Source organism: Topomyia yanbarensis, chromosome 2 (genome assembly GCF_030247195.1).
Source record: "Topomyia yanbarensis strain Yona2022 chromosome 2, ASM3024719v1, whole genome shotgun sequence".
Lineage (NCBI taxonomy): Eukaryota > Metazoa > Arthropoda > Insecta > Diptera > Culicidae > Topomyia > Topomyia yanbarensis.
In genome coordinates this window covers 99,813,095-99,832,902 of record NC_080671.1, presented here as the reverse complement: position 1 = coordinate 99,832,902, position 19,808 = coordinate 99,813,095, and the positions used below count along the sequence as shown (strand labels likewise).

The window sequence follows — 19,808 nt, the reverse complement described above, 5'->3', positions numbered from 1 at the left end:
CCGGCGCAGTAACCTACAAAATCGCAATATTTTGATCATTAATGATTTTTTACAGCCGGCCAAAGTGGAAAAATCATGCGAAAAAACGATACTTTATATTCAAGTAGCCGCCATTTTGTTTCTATATCGATTTTTTTTTTTTCATGTTTTTAGGTTGGGACACCTGAATGTAATTTTCAAGATCGGTTTTGTTTGCTGCTTGTGGACGACGAATTGCGACCTGTATCGTGCCCGCAGATGAGGTCGGCTTTCAAAACATCTCTTGCTGGAGCCGCCATTTCGGGCGCCATTTTTGATACCTTACACTCGAAAATTTTTATTTTATAGATGAAATCTTAATAAACATTTTGCGGTATACGCACATGTCTAAGTCATTTCACTTCTTCAAAAAAATTATCAAACATTAGGTACTTTTTGCACAATTATATAAAAGGACCCCTTTCAAATAGGTTTCCACATCTGCTTTGTTCCTAAGAAGTAATACAATGAAACATCTGGCTTAGAAAATGTAAAATACTCGCGTTTGAGCGAAACGAAAAGTCTAGTACAACGCACCCTTATTCATCCCACCATTTACGCTAATGCGTTTAGAAGAGATAGAAGACACTGCGTCGCTGTTGTGCTATCTTGTGACAAGCGCCATTTTGCACATTTCGAGAAAAACGATTTTTAAAGTGTGAGATTTAATATCTTGAAACTTATAAATGGTATAAACAAATCAAAGAAGACAAATGATGCTTGTATCTATTCTGCATTAATCTTTCAAATATTACGAAAATCGGTTAACTACATTGCGAGTTTTCTTTAAAAATGTAAACAAAAGTCGGTCTCACACGTGTCATAGGTGTGTATTGATGACAAAATTTGTATGGCATGTCATAATCGTGCATGGAAAATTTTCCATAGAAAAAAATCATCAATTATTAACTTTTATTCATATCTTTGGCTTCATTTGGTCTATAAACAATCGGTGAGATGCATTTTGAAGGAAATGAGTCAGGGAATCTAGAAAAAATAGCAATTTTTGGTTACAATGTTGCCAAATATGCTATATTTCCAGTTTAAAACTTAAATTGCATTTTTCTCACAGTTCGCGCATTTTTGTTTCGAAAATGATTATTCCATTGTGTTTATCAGATAGTTTTACATATAAAAACATCTCATACATAAAGATAATTAGAGCCAATCCCCAGACACAGCCATTTGAAGAAAAAATTAAAAATTTCTCAGCACGTTTCTCGCTATATCTCAGTAACCAAGCAGAATGTTAAAATTCTGTAAACGCCACTTTGTAGAGATTTTTTAGACAAGTAATGTGGCATATCTAACTCAGTTTACCCCAAAATGGCGTTTGTCATAAGATAGCACAACAGCGACGACTGGTTACCCTAAAACGCTTTAATTAGTGGAGATATTTGCTTTTGATTTATGAACTTTAGTCACGGTTTTTGCCATTACCAAATTGATTTTCTGTGCGTGAACTAGTTCGCAATTTTTGGAACATTATTCGAAGTCTGACTATGCGACGTGAACTGATTCATGATTTTTTGCATATTGAACATGATCTGGTTTTCCTGAATGTGAAGTCGTTCGCAAAATCAAAACATAGTGAAATAGTATGTGATTCCTACGATAATAGTCACGATTCGATATCCGTGCTCATAGTTCACAAAATGTATTTCGTTCATACGTGAACTGATTCCTGATTTCTAGCAAATTAGTTACAACTCAATATTTATGCTCAATAATTTTAATGTATTCGTGAACTAGTTCAAGTTTTTCTTGTGTCTCTCGTCAATGTAGGGGACAATTATTTCGGCCAATCGCCCAAAGAATTTCGAAAATTTTCTTTTGAATATGGAGTACACGTCGAAGTCAAAATGACGGGGTATTGAGACTGAAATATAATGAAAAGTGTCGAATAATATATAGTTTTATTGAAAAGACAATCGGCACATTTCATACGGACACTGATTTAATTAAATTTCTATTTGATTGCTTATTTTCGGGTATTCCGCCAACTTACCCCACACATGTTGCCAACAGTCTGCCCTTCCATGCAAGATCTACCAAAATCAAAGCGCTAGAAAATAAAAACTGAAAACACTGCCAACTAGTTCCGGTCTCCCCTACATAACCACAGGTCTCGAGATGCAAACATGTTTTGTGTTATCATATACCACAGAAATCGGCGAAAAACGAAAAAATGATCAAAATTGATAGTCACAATTTAGTCCACCATATTGGAATAACATTTTTATTTTATTTTAATACATATTAACTCAAGTTTGTGTTTATAAATCAAAAAAACCTTTGTTTTTGGATTTAGGCGCTAATTTTGTAGTGGAGTTCCGTCATATTGCATCGATGATTTTGAATATCAAAAACGGGCTTAAGATTCGTAATTAATGATGTCCAAAATCCATTCTTCCTTGTACTTGTTATAAAATATTGACAGTCTACTACGAATAATTCACCGAAAGTGTTCTCAAAACTCTAAACGCGTTTATCTCAAAACATGATTTTTCTAAACTGCTTACAATATCATTTGAAAACGAATCAATTTAAAGACTTCATCTTTTAACCTCTCGAAAGAAATCATTTTTCATTGGAGGAATGACCTATAAAATCTACAAGTTCTTTGTATTCACTAATATTAGTGAAGTTTTAAACCGGAAAAAAGTGCTAACAAATCGATCCCAAAGTTTGTCAAATTTGAAGTTATTTACGCATTCCTAGGTCATTCCTCCAATAAATTTAGTTTACTTCTGAACCTTATTATTAGTTTTGTGTGTCAGATCGATCCTGATGCAGCCGGCTGTACGCAGCTCCGGCATTCCACGCGCACCTAAGCTTAGACAGACCGTATCAACGGCCGCCATTTTCTTTTGTCGTCTTAAACAAATTTCAGGTTTGTAAATGAAGACAAGAAAATAAGCTTGTTGAATTCTAAATCTGTTTCCTTCTGTTTTTCATTGGCCCACAAAAAACTCCAAATTTTACTTTTTGATCATTTCATTCCTTTTAAAGTGTTTCAAAAATTCTATAATAAAAAAAACTATAAAACAACTTTCGAATAGTTTTTCCTTAAAAAAATACCCAAATTACCGATTTTTTATACCGGTATTTCGGTATTGAAAATTTGGACTGTTCTACCGGTTAATGGTAATGGTAAAACCGGTACTCTAAACCCTATCCGTCGAGTGATCTTTTTCAATCCGATTGCGGAACTTCATATCATTTGATATGTAACTGTCATATCGTAATGCAATTACGAATCCGAATTTTTGTTTCTCCATACATAGATGATTCTACTATGTACAATGAGCTGAAACTTTAGGATACGCTATTGTCCCTAACGAAGTGTGGTAAAGAGCTATAGTTTGCCATATTTGAATGACAATATATCCTCGGGGGTGTTGATATATCCGCTCATCAGGAAGAGTTTTTTATTCTCTATGTCGTTATTTTCCTTATCCCTAACCTTACCACCTTCCTAATCTTTCCCATCGGGAAATGATTTAAAAGACAAACACGCACACTTCTCCGATCAACATGGGGATCGTACCATTTGAACCGCTACCGGACCAACATGCTAGAAGTTTGTATGGGATTTTTCGACGAAAATAAGCGTCTTCTACAACGTTTTGGAACAGGCATTTTGCAGTAATTCTCCTGAACATGTCCGTCCATATTCTATCTCTTATCTTTGAAAAGTTAGCGTTGGCGCCTGTTCTGTAAAATGTGGAACCAAAATTTTCTAATCTAAACATGACTTGTATTGTATATTAAAATTCTTCTAAACAAACCATTCGGCTAAACCTGATCATTATGTCACAAAACTGAATAATCCACGGGAATCGAGTACAGGCAGGCGCTGCTCAGACATCCCAGTCAAAAAGGGCAAGTTGCTGGCTAGCAGGGGGCTATTTGCCAACTCGGATGCGCTAATTGCCCTACAATTTGCCAGCAATTTGCTGGCAATTACGGGGCTATTTTATATGCAACATTTGGGCGATTTGCCGCCGTCATTTTTTTGCCGCTCTACCCGCCCTTAAATCGCCCAGGGAACGCGCCATTTAATCGCCCTTAATTGCCTGATATAAAAATTAAAAATAATAATTATTTTCGGATTCACTATCTACTCACATAAATTTATTGGTACACTAGGTAATCACCACCAGACTATAGGAAGAATCGATGGTGAAATTCGTATTGCACACCAAAACTTACCCCAATCTGAATTTCATTTAGACTCAGAGATCTTGTTCCACTATACTTACACACGATTCCACAATTTTCCACATTCGATTGCTAAATTAAGTGCACTAAACAAACAAAATACAAGCGGGAACGCGGCAGTTGTTTAAAAAAAAACAATTTTAAACTTAAGCCAAACATGAACCGCCATGTTTGAAAAACGCAAAAAACAACCAAGTCCATTTCAGCCGCCAGAAAATTTGTCTAAGTATTGAAATTGCCTTTAAACCGCATTCGCAAATTGCATTTGTTCCTAGGGGCAATTAGCACAGGCGAGTTGAGTCAAACGTCAAACTTTTTAAATCGCCTGACCATGTTCGACCGCATTTTTTTTGACAGGGATTACTTCGTTAAAAGCTAAACATTTCTTCTAATGTCATGTAAGGTTATTATTGTGTGGGAGTCGCTATTGATTTTTATTCTTCTATAAAAAAAAACAAGTTTAATAATAGTGCAATAGACATTTCCATAATTATAATGAACTAGCTAATACCCATCGCGCGTTGCTGCGACTTTCATCGAAATAGGAGGAAAACACAATTTGTTCCGTAGCGCCATCTTGCGGGCAGATAATCGCCAACCAATAGCTCACAAACACGCTCCATAACAAATGCCTACTGTGTATAAATTTTTATGGAAATCGGTTCAGCCGTTTAGGAGTCTATAAATCATATACATACAAACTTTGACTTTTATATATATATATATATATATATATATATATATATATATATATATATATATATATATATATATATATATATATATATATATATATATATATATATATATATATATATATATATATATATATATATATATATATATATATATATATATATATATATATATATATATATATATATATATATATATATATAGATCTGGGAGTTAGCACTACTACGTGGATTAAACCAGGTTTTCGAATGGGTCTCTACTTCTCTAGGGTGAGTTATGGAAAATTTCATGTATATTTAAAATTAATTGATGGAAACAATAGCGCTTTTTGGTCACGTATCTCAAAATAGCGCTCGGTATACCACAGAACAATTAATCGCATGATTTACGAAAAACAACAATATGGCCCACCACTTTTCACAAACCTAACTCAGTTTCATAAAAACATTTGGTGGAGGCAAACAGCGTAGGTTCATTCCACGGTTCTCGAGCAAAAACAACATTATCGACCTTTTTACAGTAAGAATGTAAACAATTTCAGGTCTTCGAGCTAAAAGCAATTTTTGTTTAGGTATTCCACAGATACAACCAGTAAAAAGTAAAGACAATAAGCCATTTTCCGTACTGCTCTACTAGAAATTCGAAACTACAAAGGTCTCTCGGCATCTGAAATGAAAAACCGCAGTGGCTTCCCGCTGTTCCCGCAAAAAACACTGAATGAGAAATGATTCGATTGGCTGTAAATTAAAGAAGGAATATGAATCGTGCAAAAACTGTTTGCTTTGCGAAGCTGTTACTTCTCACCGAAACTGTTTCCACTCTGACCTATATATGTACGTTGACGAGAAAAACTCCAATTTTATCTAAACATAAACCGATTGTTCGTTCACTTGCTTAACATTGCCGCTTCTTTTGCCCATGAAAACGGTTTCCGTTGTCCCAGTTTTACGATTCACTGCTCCCTATCCACAGCACAACGAATCTCGGCTTTGCCTTGCACTATAGTAAATCAATCATTCCCGGAAGGATATCGGGGCCAGTCGATTGCTTTATGACTTCCGGTAATTGCTACAGTATCAGCCTGTAACACGCAAAATTACTCCGGATCTGCTAGTATTCTCCACCCTAGCCCAATTCGACTGCAGTTCCGACTGCAGACCTAGTCTGCTGTGTGTCAATGTTATGGTTATATTATTGTCGTCAATGTTTCACCGCGCCAACAACATTCATTCATAGCTGCCCCCGATGATTGATTGGTGTTTTCATCCAATTTTTTGCTTTGTTCTACTTTTATTGCGGCGTCGATGGTTTTATGATTCGACAAGCCTCTCGTAAAAAGTTTAATTTCTTTGTTCGTCTTCACAAGAATTATGTAATATAGGAATTGTTTCACAGTTTAGTTTTAATGGCACATTTGTTCATCTAATTAAATTAATTAAATATTATTACCGGGATACATTGCATTTATTATTTGGGTGCATGGTATTTTTATATATATACAACATATTGAACCTAAAAACCTGTTTTAATCCCCCTAGTGGTGCAAGTGTGCCTTTCTCATTTGCCCAAGCTACGAAGCCACAGCTAGTTATTAAACTGCCCAGAAAAACAAAGATTTTTTGAAAACTCAATCGGCCCACCCCTGACTCGATTCCTTGTCCCACCAGAAGTACTTGCTCCACTTGCAAATTGGACAAGTGTAGCTACCGAACCATCGTGCCTGAAGTTTGTATGGAATTTTTCGACAATTTACATTGACAAAAACCCACTAACTCGTATTTTCGCCGCTAGGTGGCACTGTATGCATCGTATTATCACTGTAAGTGGAAATAAGAAAGATAATTTAATTGTCTACAACTTTGTCGAAAACTGCTAGTCAATCCGGCTTTGTTAAAAGAAGTTATTAAACTTTCAACGAAGTGATGTCTGAGTCAGTTTTGCATGGGGCCTACCAGTGTATGGTTGTGTATCAGTGCTCGATTCCCACAAACTTAACATTTTTGTGAAATAATGGTTAGGTTAGGTGCAACAGCATGTTCAGAAGAATTATAGCAAATAATTCGGGGTTCTATATGTTACCGCATAGAGGGCACCAACACTAACTTTTCATAGAAGAGAGATAGGAACTAGGTGTCTTCTACAAAGTTGTAGAATCGGCAATTTGCAGTAATTCTTCCGAACATTTCGATATTCTATCTCTCTTCTATGTAAAGTTAGTATTGGCGCACTCTTTGCGGTCACACGTGGAGCTAAAATTTTGAAATCAACACATTACTTATATTATATACTAGAATTCTTCTCCACATACTATTCATCTAAATCTAAACGTTATTTCACAAAAATGTATAGTTCGTGGGGAACGAGTTCTGATACACAACCATGCACTGCTAGGCCCCACGCAAAACTGACTCAGACATCACTTCGTTTAAAGTTTAATAACTTCTTTTAATAAAGCTGGATTGACTAGAAGTCTTCGATAAAGTTGTAGACAAATAAATTATCTGTTTTATTTTTACTTACAGTGATAGAACAATGCATACATCGTCACCTTACGGTGAAATTGCTTCAAATTCGGTGCAAATACTCCTGGTGTGACTAGGAATCGACTGAGGGGTGGGCCGATTAAGTTTTCAAAATTTCATTATTTTTCTGGGCAGTCTATAATAAAATATGTACGTAATATGCAAAAACCTCATTTAATGAAAATTAGTGTTGGTGGTCAAATTTGGTTTGAAAAGATTTTTAGTTTGAAACTAATATAAAATTTAGTTTGAATTTTATAGTAGTTTCAAACTCAAAATCTTTTCAAACCAATTTAAATTTCAATTTAAAATTTCTCAATAAGTTGAAAATTTTCGGAAGGGGTCCGGATCCCCAGGACCCTCACGGGTCCACCGTATCTTGACAAGACGAACAACTTTATGGAACATGCTGAAGCATTATCGGTGATATTTAAGAAGTTATGTTTAAAAAAACTTTTTTCATCAAAATGAGTGTCATTAAACATCCGAAAAGACGTCACTTTTGTATATTTTGCCTTTTTCGCGTGAATAATTATTGGATCGTCGATAGGTCAATTAGGAGGTATTGGAGGCTGTGATCACGATACTGTTGGGAATATGTGATGGCATCCTCACAGTTCCTCGATGGCGGAGTGGTTAAGGCACCCAACTGTAGACTGGGAGATAGCAGGTTCGATTCCTGCTTGAGGACATCTTTTCTCAGTGTTTCCAATACAAAGGTGAATTTGCACCGTTTCTTCATTCTCACCGTTCCTGTCATTCTTTCTCTGTCTGTTTATCAGTGGACACGTTCATAAAAATACCACTCAGTTTTATGAGTTTTACTTCGGACATAGTTAATTTATATTAGAAGTGCACCGAGGATTCGTTTGTCTCTTTCGTTTGACCATCAATTATAGTAGGGCTGATATAATTCCACGACAATCTACGAAAACGAAGTAACAATATGCCAATCATACTCAACTGTTAAAATCATGTATTGGTAACGATTTCAACACGATCTTCGTCTTTAAACGAATCTATCAACTTTTATTGATCTCTATTTTTAAACTACGGTGCTTACAAAAGTGTTATTCTTAACATAATGAACGAGAGCAGTATCACATTCCTGATGTGATAAAACTGGATATAACGCGGCTTCAGCGAACCCCTTTCAGATAGGTTAGAACCAGGATGATTCTTTTTCAGGCCTCACATTTCTTGCTTCAGAATAAGGATAACGATACTTTGGTTGGTCGAGTATATGTCGCCGCAACTCATAGTTTATCTTTGCGTTTGACACTACCGAAACTGAAATCTGCAGCTCAAGAATATTCTACTTGTGATCGATATAATAATCCAAGAATGCTCATCGAACTATATTTTTAAAGACTGGGCCACCTTTTTTTAAAATTTTCATGGCACCAGTAGCGCAGTCAGTCAGCATGATTTTATGCGCCTATCCTCATCGCGCCCCCCCCCCCCCCTGGCCTGGGCCCAGTGTACCCATGCGTAAAGACGATACTGTCCGGTATTACTGGAAATGAATGGGCTGACGAATTGGCCAGGGCTGGTTCAGTGATTTACTTCGTTGTTCCTGAGCCCGCCCTGCAAATTTCGACAAGTTGGATAAGGGAAAAAATACGATCGTGGGCTTCGTCCGAGCACCACAATTATTGGAGGAATCTACAAACGTGTCGCCAAACAAAGGCGTTTCTAGAACAACCGTGCCCAGTGAAAATCTCGTTCATTTTTCGAAGCTCCACTGCGGCGTGCTGACCAGAGCTTTATCTGGCCACTGCAAACTCAATTATCACATGGCAACTATTCAGCGCGCTAAGTGTTTTCATGTGATCTTTGTGAATCCGACTAGGGAACCTATCATCTGATATCCAACTGCCCAGTAGGAACGCCATCGCAATTTCGAGCTTTCAGCCGTCCTAACATAGACGACACCATATTTGGACGACTGAAACTCACAGACATGCTAAAGTTTCTTATCCAAACTGGTAAAGAACTTTAGGCTTACTCGCAGGCGAGTTGAACTACTTGTGAGTTTAACTTACCTGCTGTTTATTTTTGCTTTTGTGCTTTTATATTTCCCACCCTTCCAATTCTAATTCCTCCCTCCTCCTTCTCCTTTCCTTCCGCTCAAGAAATGATGAAAAGACACGAAAAGGCACAAATCCCCGACTACATATAAGAACAAGCAAATATATTATGATCCCTGATTCCCTTTTGAGTTTTAAGAAGAATTGGAGTTAAACGGGTTCACACGTTCCGTGCGATCATCCTACCCGTCTACAATGAATTCCTTGGACTTTTTTACATAAGATACACTATACACCAAAAAATATGAATTTTATCGTTGATGTAATTGCAAACATGAAATAATTCAACAACCCGTAATTCACAAAATGACGAAACATAACCGTGTACCGTTTAATCATTATCTTTATCTTTATTGGAGCAGGGAAAACCCCTCTTGAGATGAGCAAGTATACGCACTCTTTCTCAAATGAGCGCAAAACCTCCTTGTCTTTTCTTACCAACAGATATGACATAATCCAAATGATACATACTTACTTATAGCTATATAAATTACATCCTAAAATAACATATCTTGTCTGATATTATAATAACAATAAGCGTTACGAACTATATATTTAACTACAGGTCATTTTTTCAAAATAACACTGCATAGACGTTTAAGGGAAACACCGGACAAGTTAAAGTCAAAGGACGTGTAACATTGGTTGAAAATTTTGCACATGCTTTCCATCGGTTCGTTGAACCCATAATTTGTTCTAGCAATGGGTGTAATGAGAAAAGAGTAGGCCAGGAGCGTCCTGCGTCTAATGTTAATATTGAGTTGGCTAAGGAGGCTGCGACAGTCTATATTGTCCAAAAGTAAGTCGGTTATGAGCATTGCTTTTGAGATGTTGTTCCGATCGCTGAGTGTTTCAAGACCAATCAGGTTGCAACGGTGCTCATAACTCGGGAGATTTATTGGATCTCTCCAAGGCAACTGACGCAGAGCGAAGCGAACAAATTTACGTTGTAGTGCTTCAATGCGCTGCACTCCGTTGCGGTAAAAAGGCGACCAAACGACTGCCGAATACTGCAGTAACGAGCGAACAAGGGTGACATACAACGCCTTCAAGCAATAGATGTTCCTGAATGATTTAGTCATCCGAAATATAAAGCCGAGCTGTTTGGATGCCTTGGACACAATGTATGATATGTGATTACAGAAGGACAGTTTACTATCTAGCATGACCCCGAGATCTTTGATGCAGGTCTCCCGTTTCAAGTTGGATCCTAGCGCCGAATAATGACATATGATAGGGTTGCGTTTACGAGTGAAGGTGATAGTAGAGCACTTTGATGCGTTCAGCACCATTTTGTTCAATTGACACCAATTGGCGAAGATATCGAGCTGCTTTTGCTGAAACTGGGCATCATTCAGATTACAAATTCTTAGGTATAATTTAAAATCATCGACGTAGGAATGCTTTAAACATTTCAAAGAGAGATTGACGTCATTGATGTAAATTAGAAGTAGGAGAGGTCCAAGGTGACTTCCTTGTGGTACACCAGAGGTAACGGTAATTGTTTCAGAGATACTATCTCCTATTTTCACTGACATTTCGCGACCAACAAGATACGAGTTTAGCCAGTCGAGGAACATTCCGTGGAAACCGAGACGCTTGAGTTTCGCTATGGCGATTTCGTGATTAATTTTATCAAATGCAGCGGACAGATCGGTATAAATTGCATCCGTTTGATGTCCTTTCTCCATCTCTTGGATGATGTAGAAAGTATAGCAAACTAGATTGGTTTTTGTTGAGCGCTTGGGAAAGGACCCGTGTAGATCAGCGGATATGTAGTGTGAGCAGCAGCGTGACATGAAATTCACTACTATCAATTCGAACAGCTTAGACGATGCACATAAAGCCGCAATGCCGCGATAGTTCGAGATGATGCGATTGTCTCCTTTTTTGTGCACTGGGAAAAGAAACGAAATTTTTCAGATTTCTGGGAATGTTCCTCTAGATAGCGAGCGGTTGAATACAGCTGCCAATGGAAACGCAACTTTAGTTACACAATTTTTCAAAACTATCGATGGAATGCCATCAGGGCCGGGAATGGATGAGCATTTTAGGATTGAGCACGCTTCTAGAACCACCGCATAAGAGACGAGTGATGAAAATCCAACGGATGGAAAGCACGCAACATCATTTGCCGCGTTTAAGATGTGATTGCTGCCATGGTCTTTATTGCTGAATACACTACTGAAGTGATCGCGGAAAAGGCTACAAATACCTTCAATTGAGGATGCGTCATCATCACAATTAACATGGTACTTGGAAGCCCGCTTTCTTTCCTCTGCTGATTGACATACTTCAAGAAGCTTTTAGGATCGGCTTTTACTTTGTCCTGAAGTCGTTGTTGATAAGTTGCGAATAATTTGTTGTTTAGCCAGTAGTGGATCTAGAAAAAAATTCGGAGTGGGTCCAAAATTTCGATTTTGAAATGTGCATTGTACAATACGTAATATGGAATACCCTCATTTAATTCAAATCAGTTTTGGTGGTCGAATCTGGTTTGGAATGATTTTGAATTTAGAACGAAAAAAAACTATAAACTATTTTAAAATTTCTCAGGAAGTTAAAAAATTTCGGGGGTCCGGATCCCCAGGACCCTCCCCCTGGTTCCGCCACTGTGTTTAGCCGTTTGTATTCGTTGTTGATAGCCACGTATCGTGATTTCAGATGGTTAGAACGATGCTTAGAGAATTTTCGCAGAGCTGATCTTTTCTCTGGTTTCAAATGTTTTAGCCTTTTGCATTACCATTTAGGTTGGTGCGGATGAGGGCTAGTTCGTTTTGGAACGAATTGTTGGATACCGTCAAGCAAAACGTGAGTGAACTGTACCCAGACAACCATTTTACACTTATATCACAATCTATGATCGCATTGTGCGTACATTAATGCGTGAACATTAAATCGCACAAGGTGCTTGAAATGCGCCATATGCGTGCAAAAGTGGAGGCGATATATCTGCATTTTGAAAAAAAGTTCTACCATATGAGATGTAAAAAATAAGTTTATGCGAATTATGTACTACATGTCGAGTAATTCAAATACTCATTGCGACTTTAAAATCTCATATTTGCGATACAAAGGAACATTATAAACGAATTACTTTAGCAATATATGCGATGTGTGTCAGTTATAATTAAGACGTTTTTCGATGTTTTATACGATTTACACCGTATTTCTTTTCAGTGCCAAAAAAACAAAAAAAAACTAAATTAGTTCCAAAACCAATATTGCTTATCCATGGCGTGGGGTTCTTGTCATTACCTTGGAAGCTGTGAACACATTATTTTTGTATTTGTTCCTCTTATATCCGACGTATTTAGTCTTCAATCCAGACTCGAACCTTGAACTTCTTAGTCGTCAAGCGGCACTCTCTTCTCTGATGTATCTCCTACTTATCGGAAATGTCGATTTTTGGCGATGACATTCTTCTTTCATCATATATTTAACCAAATTATTTCGCAAAACCGCAATATACTTGCGGATGTCATTACGTGATATAATTCGCTACTTTGTACGATGAAAATATTGCTTATGTATGCATATGTTTGGTCACGATATATCGCTTAATTCCAATTTCATTGTATCTCATATCGCGAGTTAATTTGAAATTTTTTACAGGCAGATACATTACTTACATACCAACCATGCTGTGATTACCAACTCTTTTTAGACTGTATATTGCAAAATCAAGACTGTTCGTAGATACTTTAAGTAACTTTCGCACTGAATTTTTCAGTGGAAAGCATTGTATTCTGCTTTTCATCAATTTCAGGGTTTTCAATTGTTACATTATTCACAAGTTTCCATTTTTCCTATATCGCTGCAGCAATCGACTGTATGTCCCACTTTTTCGAGCTTTCAAAAATCGTTTCTTATTGAAATAATCACACATGTGAAAACTTTCGGAATGGTTGAATTTATTTACACATTGCTACAATGATGCAACATATTATCCGACTTCAAGCGATTATTTTTATTGTTATAAACTATCAGTTTGTACGACGCATTACCTACACAATACAGTGTGATAAAGGAAACTGTTGGAGCTCTTACGAGTTTCAGCATACATAAAATGAATTCATCTGCATGGTTATGCGATTCTGTGATATTAATCGCAATAAGTTCATGTAATATCATTATATACGACAAAATATATACATGACCCATACAGATATACGATAATGATTTTAAACAGTTCTTTGTACGATGTACTCCATGTAACTTCATGCGACTTCTGGTTGCTTGGGTAGGGTGGCCTGATTTGCGTTTGTACACTTTACATGCGCAATGAGATAAAATTACACGATCTACCATTCAAAACAAACGTTGTATGTGGAGTAAAATTACATGATTTACGAAATTCAACGTCATGTAAAATTACAATCAAACATAAAACTAGGTCATATTTGATGCTCGTACATGTCAGGGTCAGAAGACGTAAATTTAGATTTTTTCTAGGTGTGTACTTTTGATCAACCGCATTAAGTCTGCTTCTGAGATGTTGAGTAAAGTTAAACTAAAAACTTAACATTTGGGGAGAATTGGGGTAAAACTAAGTTAAGCATTTTATGCAGACAATCCTACTACATTTTATAGCATCTTTGGTTTTTTTTTGCATAAAAAACACTAAGTTCGGTAGCCTGCATTCAGCTTTCTTCCAAATTGTATAGTAGGGCATCGCAAAAAAATGTTTTTTTTTTGAATTCTCGATGGCCCCGATGAAGAATAATAGAGATATATGCATGAGAAAATAATAAAATTTAATATGAATGACAAAAAGCCCTATAACCCCAACTTCTCGTATTCGGACTAAGATCAAAAGGATTCCGTTCGATTTCTGAGATTTTTTCACATCAGAAAAACTACAAAATATGTACGATTTGCATCACGGAGCAGAAAAATCATTAAAAATATGGGATTTCGGGTCCAAAATGACCCAGTACCCCACTTTCACGTATTTTCCTAGAGACAAAAATATCTCCATTCAAATACTATGATTATTTCCTTTCAAAAGAGGTATATATTGTAATTTTCTGATTGCTACTTCAAAAGTTATAGCATTTAATGTATTTTTCCTCCATATTTTCCCATAGTACCAATTTCAAAAAAATTCAAGCGAAGTGGGCGGGGGTCTAAAATTGTCCAAATGATGTGAAATTTGGCATCTGAGCTTACTTTCACATTTGTTACAATATGAGAGGGGGGCCTTTGAGAATTAAAAAAATTTTTTTTTTTGCAATGCCCTATTGTATAGCCAGTAATAAAAATTGAAACAAACCAAACAGCTAAATGGAGTAAAACGAACATAATAGCATACTTTTCGATCATTTTGAATGCAATAGATTCTTCAGGCTTTTTTACATAAGGAGTACTTTAGAAATTATCGCTCGTTATGTATGGACGACCCCTGAAATTATTTCTTTAAATATCCTTTCAATTACCATTCCAATTCCTATAACTTCGTTATAAGTATTTTGTCCTTTGAGCGCAAAATGTAATTTTAAATAATTTTCTGCTTAGTGGAGAAAAAATAGTTTTTATCTCAATTTTTCTCCATTAAGGAGATGTATTGCATAGTGCATTTCTATTCGATGAACTTATTACAGTCTTCAGAATTACTTATTAACACATATTTTTCTTATCTCGAGCATTTTCGAAGATATGAGATATTCTTGAAAAACTACAAGGGGCAGCCCTATGGGGTTGCACGAGCTGTAGACGTAGGACTATACTACTTAATGTAAAATATTTATTTTCTTAGTACATTTATAGTAATAATAAATCAAACATATTTCTTACGTATGGTTTAATCACAACCAATCAACATCGAATATTACATATTGAACCAAACCTGCTTGGTTATCAGGTCATTTCATTTGTAGTAGGTGATCGAATCCGATTAAACTTATTTAAGAAGATCTGAAGAAAGAAGACAGAAAACTGTGACCGAACTAATATCTGGAACTGAATCTTTATAGAATAAGATTAGCTTGTAAAACCTTTTCGATTGTGTGTGGTAAAAAACCCGGACCAGTGAAGAAATATCAAATTTTAGACAATATAATCATACATTTCATGTATAGACCAAGCATTCTAGTTATATTTTGCCATTATTGTAACTTTCCTAAAGTACGCATACAAATATAGCGAATGCAGTGGTCTTAATCATATATCGAAACTATAAATATATAAGAATCGAAAACAATTTTATATATGCACAAGATGCGTTTTTGCAACGGTTTTTCAAGTGGCAGTGTATTCATTCATAAATAGGCTTTGTAGTATGTACCTATTACCTATTAGAATCAAAGTAGGGGAACATGGGGAGACTTGACCAAGCGCAAAATTTTATTTTCGGCTATTGCGTCTTCTATTCGATTCTTAATTTTTTTCAAAAATATTTTTATACTTGTTTCGATCCCTTAAGGTAATTTTGAAAGTTTGGAGTAAAAAATCCTTTCCTTGCAGAAAATATTACGTGATTAATAAATTTGCATTAAATGATGTAATTTTTTATCAAACTTTGTATGGACATATCTACTCAACTACTAATTACTATTAAAGGACTAATATACCATCTTAATCCTTGTGAAGCAGTGAAATGATTTTACATAAACTGGAACATTGGAATAGTTATTACTAGAATTTGCATGACATTAAACGCAATAACTAATGTTGGGGAGACTTGACCAAGATTTTATGGGGAGACTTGACCAAGTGGCAATTAGCTGAAGAAAGATACAAAATTCCTGATATTTATTATGCTTTGGTATCTACTGTTAATGTTAATCACGCCATAAAAAAATCCCACCTCAAACAAAAGTCTTGATATTTTAGTATTAGTATACAAAGTTAGCAATAGTAGGACGGATTTTGTGACGTGTGAACACGCAATGCAAGCAGTGCAGTTAATCCTTAAAAAGAAATTCATTAAAAAAAAATAGAAATTTATCAAATGCAACCCTTTTATATTTTTTACTGCTACCTAAGGATCTCGACAATACGGAAAAAAAAATAATTACAGTATGTTTTATGTCATTATTTTTTGTTATGATTTTTCAAAATTCTCTTGGTCAAGTCTCCCCACGCCTTGGTCAAGTCTCCCCGCAATGGGGAGACTTGATCAGAAAAAACGATCACAGAAAAACTTTTGTAACTTTTCAAAAATTAAATTAAAAATTCTGCAAAAAATCATGAAGACGCGCAATAACTTTGCGCATTATATCTGAATGATTTTTGGGGGATTGAAGGCTTTTTTAGAGATTTATGCAGTTTTAACTGAAAACCTGATCAAGTCTCCCCATGTTCCCCTACTATAGGCTGAGTGGAAATGAATCACGTGATGGGGAAATGAATCAATGAATTGATCGAACGTAAATAATAAACTTTCGTTGTGCAATTTAGTAACAAATTAGATCTATCTACCTACACATTCGCCTCAAACATTAAACCCAAGCGCACAAAGCAAAATGAATCAACGCTGATGATGATGGGTAGAGCGAAAGAGACAAATAATACCACGACACTATGTTAACCATGTTTGCAAATGGAGCTCGCATGTACAAACTATTTTGTGTACGAAAAATTATACATAAAAATGTGCTGGAAACGAGCACAACACAAAAGATAGCATACGGACAAGCTCATTCGCATTCACTGGGTAGCGTACCTCCACAGGCAGTGTAACGGACTTCTAACTCAGCTACACTGGCTGTAAAAGCACACAGCGCAGTGATCTGCTTCGCCTGCCGCTCAACAGGCGACTGAGCTGCTTCGGCGAAATCCGTCCGTTTAAATAGTCGATGATGACGTCATTCATAGAAGCGTAGCGCGCTAGGTACACAAATCTGTCGTGCTGGACTAGGGAAGTGCTATCTTCTGTGTGTAAATGCGCGATATTTCGACTAGGTTGTTCATTATTTAAATTTTTAATGCCATGATATCAATTTTTTTTGGGTTTATCTATTGGAATCTATTCTTAGAAATATTTCGGGGCGACATGCGCAAAAAATTTGAAAATTTATCGTGAGATGGCTGAATTATATGCGTTTAAAATTGGACCACTTTTCGTTACATACCATTTTTGTAGAATTTGCAACGTGCACCCCTATATCGAAAACAAAGACGTAGTCCTACGTCAAAACAATAGTATCTAATCGTTTATAACACTACTGGAGACAACAAGAGACAAATAAAATTGATTGAATTTTAGTTGCATTTGCAACTAAGGTGGACCAACCGATTTTGTCCATTCATAAATTGTTACTATTGAAACTTTCGCTAATTTTTATCATAAATTTCCTAATAACAAAAGATAGACCAATGAGTTTTTCTGAAAAAAAGTTTCCTGACAAGCTTTTTTGAACATTCTGATGCTTTATCGACGATATTTAAAATGTTATGTTAAGAAACCGATTTTTAATGGATCATCATAAAACATCCCAGAAGACATTATTGTTGATTGTTTATGTTGATTACCGTTTTTGCGTGAATAAGTAATCGAACGTTTTTGGCAAAAAAAGACTGTATATTAGAGCATATTTAACTTATTTTTAAGCATTAAGTTGAACTTTTTGGTGGTATTCAACGGGGAACACATATCGAAATGGTGTTTTAAGTTCAAGCAATTATGTGAAAAAATCCCCCGCAGAGGCAAAATCTGGCCGATATCACCAAAAAGTCTTAACCTTGCGGAAGTTGCGCTAGTGCACTGAGTGCACGCTATTCTGACATTGACGGAAAATCGTCTTAGCGCACCAGCGGCTGCTCGTTCAGTGGGCCATTTGCGCGACTTCCGGAGGGTTAAATAAGGTAGTCAAAAACCAATAAATAATAATTATTTGTTTAAGTTGAAGCGTTTTGAAACATGTATCGTTTAGATCACTACCAATTGCATTAAATCCTCATATTTGGAGTTAAAAATGCCTTACAAAAAAGTCTCTAACGCTGACATCCGGATTGCGAATTATTATGCATTTTTTCTCCCAAAAACCACATTGTGTATATTGAGATTGATTATACGAGCCACACATTCTTGAGTAGAAAAGCAGCCAGCATCACCACTGGGAAATCATTTACCAATAATTTTACGCCATGCTCTCGATATAAAGCCGGCACGATAGCAAAAATGCTTGGGAAACCGTTATTCTCGCACAATTTTAACTTCACATGTGGGATGCGCCACACCACGTCAATCAAATAGATCTATTTTGAAGTAAAACTTTTAGAAAGGTCACACCACTTTACGACTACGCTACTCCTTTTCCAAAGATCAACAAAATAATAACGCGAACGTGACTCGTGTCCCGGAAACGAAAACAGATTGCACCCATCGTCCCTACCTCATTCACCGAATTCCCACCACCGCCAAGATGTCAATTGCATTTTCATAACCCAATCCAAACTGTAATTACACTGACCTGTGCGAAGGTACCGTTTGGTTCGTTGCTTATTCCTTTCTGCTTACGCCCAGCTCGTTGGCCGTCACTAGTCTCAATTAGCGGTGCAATTGAGCCGGTAGCGCTAACCTCAAAATCAATCTCCTTGCGTCCACTTGATTGACGCTGCCACAGTCACCAGCTCCACCGGAAACTATCACCGTGCAGCCACTACTACGAGAATTTGCGAAGTGGGAAAACTTGAAACTGATCTTCCTTGCGGCGTCGTTCTGGAACGCAAAAATTCCTCGACCGTTCACCGATGTCACAACACTTTCACCGAGATAAGGTTAGTCGCGCTATGAGCGTCTGCCGAAGAAAGCAACATCATTTATACCTTGCCGCGGAAGCAACTGGCTGGCAAAACTGAGGCAGCGTGGTGGCAAAGTCAAACCGCCCGTCACACGCATGTTCCTCCCAGCTACCAATGCAGTGGGTGGTGGTGGTGCCGGTTTGCGCGAACAATATTTTCTGCACCTAACCGAGCTTTCTCACAAAATTAAAGCAAACTTCTGGGTGGAGCTGGGGTAGACGGTGGTAGTCTACAGTGGTTAATCTTTTTTTTTTTGCTGTGCTTTCAATACGCCGATAAAAACTGATACGATTCGTGTATATGATACCACACAGGATAACACAGTAAATATCACCATCACAATTTCAAGATCCTTCCATTCATATTCAAGAAACTATACAATTCACTTTTGATAGTGTGGCGGTTCTGAAAGTAAGGCGCTGATTTACATATTCGAACCCAAGCCGGGAAAGATTCTTAGTAGTTCGGAAGGATCGCTGCTGTAGCCTTCCGATTGTCATGTACTCTATGA

At 36.6% G+C, this 19,808-nt stretch overlaps 1 protein-coding gene across 1 annotated transcript in view; it reads right to left on the bottom strand.

Moving 5' to 3' along the window:
- Positions 1-19,278, bottom strand: part of LOC131678985 (uncharacterized) — a 38,479-nt gene extending 19,201 nt beyond the window's left edge. Inside the window, exon 1 of the mRNA XM_058959491.1 lies at positions 18,967-19,278. The gene's annotated coding sequence lies outside the window, so the exon portion shown is untranslated. The remainder of the gene's footprint in view (positions 1-18,966) is intronic.
- Between the last annotated feature and the right edge of the window lie 530 nt (positions 19,279-19,808).